Raw genomic sequence first — 1,690 nt, 5'->3', positions numbered from 1 at the left:
CATGGGTGTTTCTCTTTTTACGGGAAGAATGGAGGTATTTTTATTGATCTTGGTGGCAGTTGGATGCCTCCTAAGCCCTTGGAATGCCACTCAGACACACACACACTGATTAAAAATGAAAACTTTGTGGCGTTTAAAATGAGCAAATATCACAGACACACACTCAAAGCTGTAAAGAATTTCCTCTGGAGTCTGACTGGGCTACATGTGCAGTCCACCCGAGGCTGGGCTGCAGGATCGGATGTCGTCTTCTGTCTAGACCTGAAGGACTCGGCCCAGAAATAGCTCTTAAGAGCCCAGATGAAAACAAACTGCGCTCCTGGCTCTTACAGAAGAACCTCAAGGTTTATTTTACATATTTGGGTTTGGATTTAACATTTCTGGACATGGTATTCTTTAAGAGCGTGCCAGGGGCAAGAGTCAACCAGTTGGCTTAAACATCTGCCCCAGGTCTTAGGAAATCACTTGAAAACCAAAGGAATGTACATTTTAGGGATAAACTGGCCAGTGATATTAATACTGCAGAGGGTGAGCCTGTTTCTACAAGAAAGGTTTAGGAACTTCTCTCTGAACAGTCCGTGTATCTTTTGGTAATAGAATTTCCCTTCAGACGCTGATATTTAAAAAAAAAAAATGCTTATTTGATTTTAGCGCCATCCTGTGGGAGTGAGGGACACACCGTGGCTGTTGTGAGTTGTCAGAGCTCTTTGTGGTAAGTGGATTTTAAAAAAAAAAGAAGAAAGAAATCAAAGGCCATTTCAAAGGTGGTTTGTGTGCTGATGCTTCTTGTTTCTCTTGCAGGATGGCAGAGCTTATTTGGAGGGCCATGAGAGACCAGGTGAGACGTTGCCTGTTGGTAACATTGTTTAGTGTTTCTACACATATGCATGGATTCATTTCTCTGTGTGTGTGTGTGTGTGTGTATCTGTCTGTGTGTCTCTGTGTCTGAGTGTGCAAGTGTTGGAAGTGCTTTGTTTTGTATCCAGGTGCATTGGAGTTTGGGTCTGGCTGAGTATTGTCAAGGCTGGTATTGTCTGTAGGTGGAAGCATATATGCAGTTGTGATCCGGACACAACTGTGTATATGTGGAAGCCTATGGGCAGATAGTGTTGGAAGTGCTGGCTGAAGTGTGTAGCTGAGTGTTGTCAGGCATAGTTGTCAGTGTAGGTTTAGTGTGTGTGTTAGATGTAGTTGGCTCTTCATGTAGAGGCTGTCAATAGTTGTATGTTGTTGATGGAGCTGTGTGGCTCGGTGTTTAGGTGCTGCGCTTGGGCTTGTAGGTGTGAGTCTGTGTCTGGCTGTGTTTAGCAGGTTGGTGAAGATTGACTGTGACCTCCTCCGTGACCTTCATGCCAAAGTGGAGCTCAGGTAGGCCTCTTGCTGCCTCTGGAGGTTTTGCAAAATGTTTAAAAATGCAAGGTTAGATTTTTTCTTTTTTCTTGTGGCTCATGTTTAGTTTCTTTGTACATTGTGCAGGATGGAGCAGCTGATCAAGAGGACAATGAGAGACAAGGTAAGAGCAAGCATGTTGGTCAACATCACTCAGACTTTAGTTTTTTTACATTTAAGGGTTCATTTGTATCTTACTGTCTCTGTTTCAGTTTTCAATTCACAAAGTGTTGGGTTAGAGGCAGTTGGTGTGTGTCCTGGGCCATGAAGAGGAAGAATTGCATCTGGGGTTGTGGAAGGT

Source organism: Toxotes jaculatrix, chromosome 21 (assembly GCF_017976425.1).
Source record: "Toxotes jaculatrix isolate fToxJac2 chromosome 21, fToxJac2.pri, whole genome shotgun sequence".
Classification (NCBI taxonomy): Eukaryota; Metazoa; Chordata; class Actinopteri; family Toxotidae; genus Toxotes; species Toxotes jaculatrix.
This window is presented reverse-complemented; position numbering follows the sequence as displayed.